We start from the raw sequence: 11,126 nt of genomic DNA, 5'->3' as shown, positions 1-11,126 counted from the left end.
TATAACCCCTTCATCTGTCATCATTTCACTTTTACTTCTGTTCTCTGTTGTGTCTCCGGTGTCGACCCGAGGAGGATGGGTTCCCTGTATGAGTTTTGGTTCCTTCCAAGGTTTCTTCCTCGTGTGCTGAGGGAGTTTTTCCTTGCCACTGTTGCCCCTGGCTTGCTCATAGGAGGCTTGGATCCGGATCTCTGTAAAGCTGCTTTGTGACGACTTTTTGTTGTGAAAAGCGCTATATAAATAAAATTTGATTGATTGATTGACTGTCAATACCATTTATTTCAGAGGAAGGAGTTTACAACCTCCTGGTCATATATTAGACCACTGTTTAATGTGGAATGCTGTAAAAATGTTAAAGCAAAAGTACGCTTCCTGAGGAACTTCCTGCTGTAAATCACCTTCATGTTGCATGATGCTGTGTCAGTGTCTCACCTCTGGTCTGTACCGATTCTTTCATTACTGAAATGAACATGGAGATCCATGGAGGTGTTGCTCTTCATTGACACACAGCTGGGCTCTGGAGGTTCTGCCCTGAATGTCTGCTCTCTGAAATGTGAAGTAGAGACAAAACAATGAAGTTAAAATACTTGTCAGAAATGTTATCTAAAAATGGCAAAATGGTCATTAAGCACCGTCCCCAAATTATCTTTAAATCTGTAAATATCACAAGTTATGATTAATTAAATACATAACTGAACACCTGACTTGTCAGTTAATGGGGATTTGTAAGTTATGGATCAGTGTAAACCATGAGATAATGACCTATACCTTCAGAACAAGGAGGAAATAAGGTAGGAATATCCACTTTATTTTGAAACAAAGAAAGTAAGAAAGGGCTCTTCAATATTTTTCTATGTGAGATTTCCTCTTCTCTGCATTAGTTGTGGGTCAGAGCTTCAAAACAGTGGGATAGTTCTCCAAACACCATACAGACCATAATACTGAGTCTTAACCACATCCTCAGCTTTTTCATCGAGAGGGAGGAGAACACAGAGTGACTGGACGTAACAAACAAACCAGTTTTAAAAAAAGTGGAAATATGGAAAAGAAAATCTAAATTCTATTGAATGCACTGCATTCCTCAGAGCACTGAAATTAAGGTGGATACAGTAAAATGTATGACACTGAACCATTACTGAATCTATACAAGTGTAATGTGTAATATTACAGCGATGATGCATACGCCCGAGTGTCTCACCTCAGGTCAGAAGTAGACATTTCACTGCTGTGAAAAGAAGAATCAATCATAGAGTTGTAGCTCCTCATAGACACAGATCTGGGCTCTGGAGGACAGCCTTCGGATCCCTTCCATCTGGAAAAGTGAAGAAGAGACACATGAACAGATCTCACAGCTGATAATATAAAAGGAAAGAGAATTCAGATATTTAAATATCAGTCTGGAGTTAATAATCTAGCCACGCAATTACAACATTCATATGTGTCGTATTCTGTTATAACACAGGGGCAGCCATGGCCTAATGGTTTGTGTGTGTGTGTGTGTGTGTGTGTGTGTGTGTGTTTGTGTGGGTGTGTTCTCTGCCACAGATGGGATAAATGTCAAATATACGTTATGTGGTTTGCTATAAACTGACAGATAAATACACATTTACATTTTTGTTGTCTGCTTATTGCGAAGTGTGCTCTGAAAATATTATTTCCCAAATATGCCCAAATTAATAGCTGCATCACACACCTGTGACTTCTGTTAATGAATAAATCTGATGAGCCATTAGCAGGACTCATTAAAACTGAAAAACTGAATGGTGCGTCTAAAACAAGCAATAGAAGAGGCTCACGTTAAATCTGAGCTTCCTTCTCCATTGTTGAAGTTCTGAGGCTCCATCAGGACATTTGTATTATTCATAGACACAGCACATGTCAAAAACAGTAAACAGAGGGTAGGGCAGATGGTCTCTGTGTTAAAAAACAGAATTAGGTGATTATTTTAATAATACAATAAAACAGCACAGAACTGAAGTAACACACAAAAGATTTTACAGCGATGAGGGTCAGAGGACACACAGGGTCATATGATATGAAGCAATGAACAGCACAACAACTGAGTGAAAGAGTGTGTGAGTGAGTAACAGACTGTGCCACTCAGTGAGTACCTGATGTGGTAAAGGTCCCCAGTGTGGGACGTGTGGAACAAACACAGCTCCTGTAAAACACAGGATTACAACCAGAAGACAGTACAATGCCTCTCTGGTCTTGTTTTATTTAAATAATAAATCACTGTTCATTGTGTCCTTTGTTCATCAGCAATCACGATTCACACCAAAATAATACTGATATAAAAACAAACCCATAGGTGTATATTAAAAAATACAATCAACTCCAACTTCACTCCTAAATCAGTCAAATCAATCCTAAATATGTCCTCAGCAGAGGTTCTCATGAGGCTAATTGTCCAACAGGGCTTTACAAAGCCATAAATCACACTGGGAAGAACCAAGGTTGCAAGAATCAGGAACCGAACCGGTTCAAGACCCGGAGTTCATTTGGTGGAAAAGCGCTGTGGTTGACAGAAACAAATCAATGATTCAATGATTTCGATTGGTTAAACAAACCTCGCGATCTGACTGGTCCAGCTAAAGCTTTCCTATTGGTCCATCAATTGGCCGTCAAAACAGGGTCTTAAATCCGCAACTGCTAAAAGAGATTCAGACACACAGAAGAGAAGGCGAATGTGTGGATTTTTTCCACCTCATTCACAAGCTCCCACAGTCACATTTGGAACCTTAAAAAGGTGTGCTCTTGCACATTTTAATCCATTTGAGAAGGTAGTGATTCACACATTCACGACATTTGATTTACAAATGCAAATCTTTTTTTTAAACATTTGTGAATTTAAATTATTATTGTTGTTGTTGTTGTTGTTTTAAATTTGATCATTCCAATACATCTGTGGATTTTAGTTTTACGTGTCTGTAGTTGCTCAAACGCATTTACAAAGTATTTTACGTTTGTGAGTATTGTTTTACAAACTCAAAATCTTTTTGACCCTTTTTTGACTCCATACAGCTCCACAGTGAGGAAAGTAGCTGAGTGACTTGATCCACAAACGCAGATTCAACAATTTACAAATACATTTTAAACTAGTGTATTTATTTTCACATACAATGATGATATATCTATGTACCTATTAATTTAACTGTATTTGTACAAACTGCAGACAGTGAGACACAGATTGGTATGTATTCTACTGTGTAAATTCAGTCCAGTATTAACTCTTGTATGACCGTTCATTCTCTCTCTCTCCTCCTTGCTCTTGTTGTTTATTTGCTGTATTGTGAAGACAGGTGATGGAAAATAATCTCCACAGACATGGTTAAAGGTGTGAATACATCTTTATTTACAGAAACAGTTTCTTACTGGTTCTTAAAGATCCCGTGAGAGAGGTGTCCGGTTCAGCGCTCTCTCGTTTCTTCCCATTTTCTCTCTGTCAGCTCTTGGCTAGGACCCTGATCTATATGATTCTTAACCTTTCCAAATAGGAATCTGGTCTACATTTGCACGTTCAAGAGACTAAGGGAGGAGTAAAATGTATAGTCTCTATCCTCACTGACAGCTTATCCTGAACATTTCTCTCTTTGGAGCACAGACTCAGAGCATACGTCTAAACACACAGAACAGTGAACATCTCTTAATACTGCACTTAAGGCCTTATGTTTAAATATACATCACTCTCTCTGTCATATAACGTCTGTACCAGGAATACCGAGCTAGACTCTTCTCGTAGGAGATTTGTGCCGTAAAGCGTTACGCATTTCTCGGAAGAGAAAAAGCAGTGGCCATCAGTACAACGTTTATGATTCCCACGCAGCTGACGTAGACAGCTGAAACGTACACAAAACACAGAGTGGGGTACAGAATTGGTTTTGCTCCTTCATCCTGGCACCATTCTGTAGTCCACTCCAACAGCATCAAGTCTGCGCTTAATACCGGCGATGGTTCTGACATCAACTTCCGTGGCCTTACAGATATTCAGCTTTTTGTAAGATTTTGATGTGGAAGAGTCTAAAACGCTTATGTGGTTTAATGTACTAAAACAATGATCTAGGAACAGCAAACTCCTGTTACTTCTGGTTTGAGTCACGGGTTCATTGTTTCAGCAGTACAGAGTTCCTCTTTTGTTTTTCCAGTACATTATGTTGATTGAGCCTTTGATCAAGTATAAAATATAAACCCAATTCACTTTTACTTTTCCAGTGTTCTTTAGGTTTTCCTGCCTGATAGAGGGATTTAGCCTTTCAAAATGTCTAACAGATTATTTTTTATTATTTATTTTTTTATTATTTTATTATTTATTATAATTTTTTTATGTTTCGGACACAGATTTAAAGTGTCGTATTTGTCTGTCTGTAGTTTAAATATTGGGAACATTTTCTGACAGTGGTGTGTGATACGGCAGATCGTCTCTGTCACTGCGAGAGAAGAGCTAAGCACTGAACACGACTATTTTAACGCTGATAACACGCACAGGTTTGAGGCGGTTTGAGTTTCAGCTTTTAATAAACGACAGTTAATAAAGACAGTTTATCTTACCGCGTCAAACAGCTTCTCTCTCTCCTTCTGTAAATGCTCCTGCGGTCAAAGATATTTTTACTTTCTGTTTTTACCCGCTGCCCCTCGCTCCCTCTTCCTGTATCCGTTATGTTCCCTACATTAATGTAACTCAAGCCCAGACAATAAGTGGGAGTGATGAGGAGGTGGAGACACTGACAATCACTTCTAGCGTCAGCCAATGGTTTATCAGACACCAACTTTCAATCAGAAATGTTATGTTAAGTGTGTAGAGTTGTAAACAGCCCCACTCTGTTTTGCATTGTTTTCCTCAGTGCTGCTGGCACCGTGACAAAGAAAGCTCTTCTCTACAGGGTCTAAGGCTGAGTCTGAAACATCCTAAAGTTGATGACTATGTTTAATACATTTGTCTAATATTTTAAGGCAAAATAAAGTAACCTTCACTACTTGGAAATTCCCATAATTCAGATCCACTGCTGCAGACTCCAGTGCATCGAGCCTTTGTACTCCACTTGCTGATGCTTTGCTTTAAGTGTGGTGAGCACAGGCTCATGTGCAGCTGCTCCAGAACATCCCATTTCATTTCCTGCTTTTCTGTAGAGGTTTGGCCTATACAGAGTGAATGGGAACAACTGAACTGTGCAGCAATAATGCAGCTAAACCCAGTCATTGAAAGGGGACATAGTTAGTGGTCATAAAAGAGTAGAAAATAAAAGAAGTTAATTTGAAAATAAGGTACATTATATTATCTAAGTTACACACAAAGTGTGTCTTAATATTTAAAGACATCTCTTTTGATGAGTGAAGTTAGGAACGTGGTTTTGCCCACATTTCATTTTTACATTCTGCTTAAATATGTCATAGAAACATTTAAAAGAAAGCGGGATGCTCTTGAGCAGCTGCACATGAGCCCGTGTTCACCTCGCTCAACGCCAGGTGTCACCAAAATAAATTAACTTTACTTAATAGCTGTTTGACCAGAAAAAAATGTGGTTCACGGACACACACAGAGCGTAACAATAGAGGAACCCTTTTCATTGCCGTATAGAATCCTTTTCTAAAAGGTGCCATATAGAATCATCTATAGCACATTCTCCATCAGTCTGAAGAACCCATTCACAATTCACACCTTATAATCAAGCAGAAGGTCATTCAAGTGTTCAGGGTTCTATACAGAAATGTTTTCATTACAAAAGAACCTTTGAAAAACATTATTTTTAAGTGTGTAGTTTTGTGTAGAACCCGTGATATTCCTCTTCACTCTGGAGTCTGATCACCGTGACTCGAGGTCTGCTAAAGCACCTGAAGAAGACAGGAACACGAGGTACAGAATATGACATCCACATGGGCTGAAAGTTTGAGAACCACTGGTTTAAAGTAAATATGATATTTTAATTGCTACAGTGTCTCTGGATTAAGAATGGGACTTTGATTTGGCCTAATTCCCACAGTTGGTTTGGTTTGAGGTTATACTCAGGCTCTTCTCTGAATCAAACCTTGCAATAGGTAACAGCAACAGAACAAGAAAATACTGCTGCTGAAGACCAACACACTCTCCTCCTCCAAACAATGCAGGGATTTTGTTGGTGACTTTAGGAGGCAGTAAGGAGTCTCTGATGTTGCTGTATTTGTGCATGAGAGGAGGAAGTGACCCTCAGTTTCTATCTCTCCAGATCGGCAGTGGAAGCAGCTTTTTCTGATTGCGCAATAAGCCTCATGAGATTTTTCTGTCAGTGATATAATTGCTGATTTGACATTTCCCGTTGAGGTTAACAGCTCACCCAATACGTGTAGTTGCTGATGTGAGAAATTTAAATATCACCAAGAAAGAACAGGTGTTTATTCACCTATAATCTAGGTTTATTCTGTGAAGTAATAACATTTATTTTATCCATATTTACTTTAGGGGCCTAATCTTTACAGTAACTGTCTAGGATGGACAGATTCTATTGGAGTGCATCTGTTGGTGCTAAGATCACGAAATCATCTGCGTAAAGTAAGTATTTGATTTCTTGGTCGTCTAGAGCAAGTCCAGGAGCAGCTGAATCCTGTAGTTGGTCAATTCATTTATTAAATAAGGTTGGAGCCTTGCTTTACCTTTTACTTTCTTTTAAACATTCTGTTCTTTTTGTGTCAACTTTTACACAGCATTGTGTGTTACTGTGCACTGATTTTATGATGCTGTACTCGACTCCCGACACCACTCTGGATTAATTTAAAACATTTTTGTGTCAAAAGCCTTTTTAAAATCCCACAAAATCTGTCATGGACTTGATTTTTTATCAGGGTTTGGAGGGTGTGTAGATGATCTGATCTGATGTTCTATGTTTTGATAAGACTCTAATTTGTGATTTATTGATTATCTGGAACTTATATAAAATTTAGAATCCTGTGATTGATTTTGTTACAGAAGAACTTTAGTTTGCTGGATCAATATTTATCTTCATTTTTGAAGATGGCAGTGATTATGCCTTAATTCCAGATTTCAGGGAATTCACCAGTATTTAAAATCCATCTGAAGCTTCGCATTGCTGTATTTAAGCATCTCTGGCCGGATCAGGTCAGGCCCAGACCCTTTGTTTAATTTTGTCTGAGCTAATAGTCAATTAAGTCATGGTCAAATTTGATACAGTTATTAATTTATTTTAAATTAAATGTTTAAAACCATTTCAGATTAGTCGTGTGTTTACACTGACACCACTAATGCTTTCTCTCTCTTGCTCTTGTGGGAGGCGGCCGCATTTTCTCCCTCTCCGCTCCTTATCTCTCCTGCTCGCTTCTCTGGTCTTGTCCTGTCTACCCCCGGTCTCTCTAATGCCGCTCTTCGAATTACAAATAAGAAATGGAATTGATCAGCTGGTCTCTCAACGCTATTGACACCGTATTCTCAAGGAGACGTTTGGGCATGGGGGAGCCCTCCTGTCCTGATGGAATGACGCTGGCTGGATATGCCATGGATGGATGGGAGAGGTGGCGCGTGGTATGTCTGGCGCCTCTCTCCATTGAGGACATCGAAGATGTATACCTATTTGGATTTATGATCGTGGGCTTTCTGCTGATTGGATTAGGTGGTGCCCTGGTTTATCAGAATCAGAGGGACTATTAGCTCAAAATTCAGCTCACATCTCTGATTCTAACAAGCTGAAATTTATCTGTTTTGGCTGCCCCAGCTATCAGTGGCCTTGGCTGCTGATGGTTTCAACTCCTCCAGAAGGAATGGTCGTCATGGAGACCTGTTGCACCTCCCCTGTCTGAGCTGGGGCTCAAGGACACGTGACCACCACTACATCTGGACATTTTCACGAACTGAACCTGCCCCCCCTTCCCCCTTGAACACGCCTCCTACTGCTTTTTGTCTACGTCACTGAAACTATTTGTGTGTATTGCTTTGTGTGCTAAAGGTGTTGTTTTTTTTTTCAAGATCACACACTGTGCTTCTTAGGCACAGTCTGGGACCTTCATTTTTTTTACCACCACTTCCCCAATGTTAATATAGCTTATTCTTCTAACTGTACGATGGCGCGGGTAACCTGCTGCGGTCGCGTCTGTTGCACTCACCTAACCCCTGTTTATGTGAGTGTACAGACGGAAGCTAATTTCGCTGCAATGTTGTACTTGTATAACTTTGTATGTGACAATAAAGATCTATCTATCTATATTGTTGTTATTGAAACATTTAATATTGCGATATAAATTGACATAAAATTATTGTCCAGCCCTAGGACAGTTCAATAAACCAGAGAGAGAGAGAGAGAGAGAGAGAGAGAGAGACAGAAAAACCCATATAAATAATAAACAATAATTAGGGGGGCTACAATGGTGAGAACACCAAGGGTTTAATAAGGACACAGTTTCACTGATGTAAAGGAATGAATAGCGTCCCCTGTAGATCAGTCTGTGAGCAGTAAAGTGACTGAATAATTCTAAACTCAGCACAAATGTTTATAGTAAGGGCTCTGAGAACCTTAAACATTGTGTAAATCAATTGTGTAAATCACAAAAATAATATACAGCACATCCTATGTGCTCATGTTAGAAGTACGAGCTCAGCAGCTAGGGCACAAAATACTGAAATATTACAGTTTCTTATTAACAGGGAGTGACAAACTGTTGCTTTAACAACGCACATCATACCAAGCTGCTGTTGCATCACAGTCTGACATTTTTTCATAAGCAGAATCACAACTCCCTGTAAACTCTGTAGTGTACAACACACGTCATAAAATAATATTTTCTGCACTAAAATAGTGCACTGTATGTATATTAACATTAGGTTCACATCTCTCTGTCTAACATTTTGTACGCTGTCTATGTGCACTATGTGGAAAGTAGCGTGCTATTTAGGACAGAGATAATTACACATTATAGATACTTAGTAAACTCAGCTTTGACACGTAAAACGATACTTCATACTATACATTCAAAAACTAGCTTTATTACAATTAAGTGTGCAATTTTGACGCACCCAAAGTGTTTATTCAATGAGGCCGCTACATATAATTTTAGCAGGGCTGTGAAATCCGCTGTCTGCTCTGTTACATTGGTTGTACGCTGCTGATGGTGGTGTGTTGTGGATTGTTTGAATGCACTGAAAATAGTGCACTGTGTGTTCAGACTAATGCAGAAATGTCAGAACAACAAAACAACAAATTACTTAATGACTAGGGCACTGACACAGCCTGTGACATTAACACATACACAGTGAGTTTGTGACACACAGACAGAGCTCCTGTTTCATCTACTATCTCATACATCGCTCATATGAAGTAATTACTGTAATGTAATGTTTAAACTGTGTTTTAAAGTGTGTTTTAAAGTTCATGTTTTTTTAAACGTTGTGTACATTTGATTAGTAAGTTTTGGTGTCGTATCACAATTTATCGAGCTCATTAAAGACCTTTGTTTTTAAAACTGTTTATTTACCTGCATTTTATTTGTATATTCGGGTCCATCTTTAAAGGTTCTACTCACTGGTGCGTCTGATTAATGCTGTGTCCCAAACCACAACTGACTGAACTTGACCTTTTACAGAGTGCCCTTCTGATAATGAAGCATTAACATTTTTTATACCCTTTGTATTACGCTAGTGTGCACTTTGGAATAATGCAGACGTAATGCTGTGGGAATCACAGTTGTTTAAATATTAAAATATATTTATGTTTACTACAGTATCACACAACACAACAAGACAGTTACTGTGTGAGAGACTAAAGAGAACTGATATGCTATTTTTCCCCTCATCTAAGTTAAAACTTACAGAACCACATAAACCTCATGTGTACCTTAATCTGACAGCTACAATAGTAGGTTTCTACTTAATTACAGGTACATTGCACTGAATTGCCTTGCCTTGCACTATTTTATTTAATAAATTTATTTCTAATTCTGAAACTGCACTGATATTGCACTGTACTTATATTGCACATTCCATACGCTTTGCACTATCCACACTTTTTCAACTTTTAAACCATATGCTGCACTCAAGAGATCATCCTCAGCTGCTCACAGTATCACAGATTCTTGCCAGGCTATGTTTGATTATTCTGATGATTGATTGATTATTCTTAAGCACACTATGTCAACTTCTTGGATATTTGATTCTGATATTTTGATATTTGTTTTAGGGTTTTTTTGTTTTTTTTAAACTTTATTAGTCCATTGCTGTTTAGTGATTGTTGTATGTGATGTCTGTAAGCTACTGAGACCTTGAATTTCCCCTGGGGATCAATAAAGTATCTATCTATTTATCTATCTATCTAAATTGAATGTAACTGATGACACACTTTGTACTTGGCTTCGTATGGTTATGGAAATGAATTTCAAATAAAAAAAATAAACAGATCTAAACTGTTTTATCTGTTCTATGTGTGTTTTTATTTTTTAAATCTAAAATATGCAACACAGTATATAAGTTAAAGGAAAAGAGAAATGAAAGACCCAAGCTCCCAGAGAAATCTTTAAAAATGTTAAAGTCTACATTTAGAACAATAAACTCTATCTAGAGAAGGTTCACAGACTAAACCCCTGTAAGAGTCTGAAGATATTTACGGTGATTTCCCCCCTTTTTGGATTCATGTACAGTTTTGGAACAATAACATTAAGCTCAAATTGTACCCGAGGAAAACATAGTTTTAACGCAGTATTTTAGCCGTTTTTCCCCTTTGTCTTTTGACAGAAAGCGCCCCGATTCTGTTTCGTTGCTGTTCACTGCTGGGTTTTCAGTTGATCTGCTTTAAACCAATAGCAGCGAAAAACACGCCTTCTTCTAGAGAAACTAAGCAGATGATTGGTTGACGTGACAGCTCCTGTTGGCGATTGACTTAAAAAAAAACTGATAAATCGAGCATCTGATTGGCTGCAGCAGTAGAAAGAAGAAGGGTGTAGTTTTGAAACCGAAAGCAGTTTAATAGAACCGTAAACGGTGTTAAAAATGACTCTAAAGTAAATAACTCTCCTGTAGAGTTAATACACACTCAGATGTGGTCTATATTTGAATTCAGCAACACAATAAACACAGAACCAAACTTCACACAAACAGCTGCAGTTCACTGAACGCCATCGTGTCTGGATCAAAAACACAGCTAAAGCTGAGAGTAAAC

The 11,126-nt window shown here is 38.4% G+C and overlaps 1 long non-coding RNA gene across 1 annotated transcript; it reads right to left on the bottom strand.

The window, feature by feature from the left end:
* Positions 1-437: 437 nt before the first annotated feature.
* LOC136687383 (uncharacterized) lies at positions 438-1,915 on the bottom strand. Its single transcript, XR_010800459.1, has 3 exons — positions 1,797-1,915; positions 1,199-1,312; positions 438-546 (listed from the first exon to the last, which is right to left on the bottom strand). It is a non-coding gene; the product is annotated as an uncharacterized lncRNA (long non-coding RNA).
* Positions 1,916-11,126: the final 9,211 nt, after the last annotated feature.

The sequence above is a fragment of the Hoplias malabaricus genome, chromosome 2, assembly GCF_029633855.1.
Source record: "Hoplias malabaricus isolate fHopMal1 chromosome 2, fHopMal1.hap1, whole genome shotgun sequence".
In the NCBI taxonomy this organism is placed as follows: Eukaryota; Metazoa; Chordata; class Actinopteri; order Characiformes; family Erythrinidae; genus Hoplias; species Hoplias malabaricus.
Note: the sequence above shows the minus strand (reverse complement) of the source record. Positions and strands in the feature narration are given on the sequence as shown.